Genomic DNA, 426 nt, shown 5'->3' with positions numbered 1-426 from the left:
TTTGTTGTCAATGCTTTTGGTGTTTTGGTCATGAAGTCCTTGCCTACACCTACGTCCTGAATGTACACCACGGAATATTATGCAGCCATAAAAAAGGATGAATTCACGTCCTTTGCAGGGACATGGATACATCTGGAAATCATCATTCTCAGCAAACTGACACAGAACAGAAAACCAAACACCACATGTTCTCACTCATAAGTGGGTGTTAAACAATGAGAACACATGGACACAGGGAGGGGAACATCACACACCGGGGCCTGGGGGTTGGGGAGCTAGGGGAGGAATAGCAGGAGGTGGGGGGATTGGGGAGGGATAACATTAGGAGAAATAGCTAATGTAGATTTACGGGGCAATGGATGCAGCAAGCCACCACCATGGCACATGTATACCTATGTAACAAACCTGCATGATCTGCACATGTAC

The sequence above is a fragment of the Cebus imitator genome, unplaced genomic scaffold (assembly GCF_001604975.1).
Source record: "Cebus imitator isolate Cc_AM_T3 unplaced genomic scaffold, Cebus_imitator-1.0 Scaffold370, whole genome shotgun sequence".
Lineage (NCBI taxonomy): Eukaryota > Metazoa > Chordata > Mammalia > Primates > Cebidae > Cebus > Cebus imitator.
Note: the sequence above shows the minus strand (reverse complement) of the source record.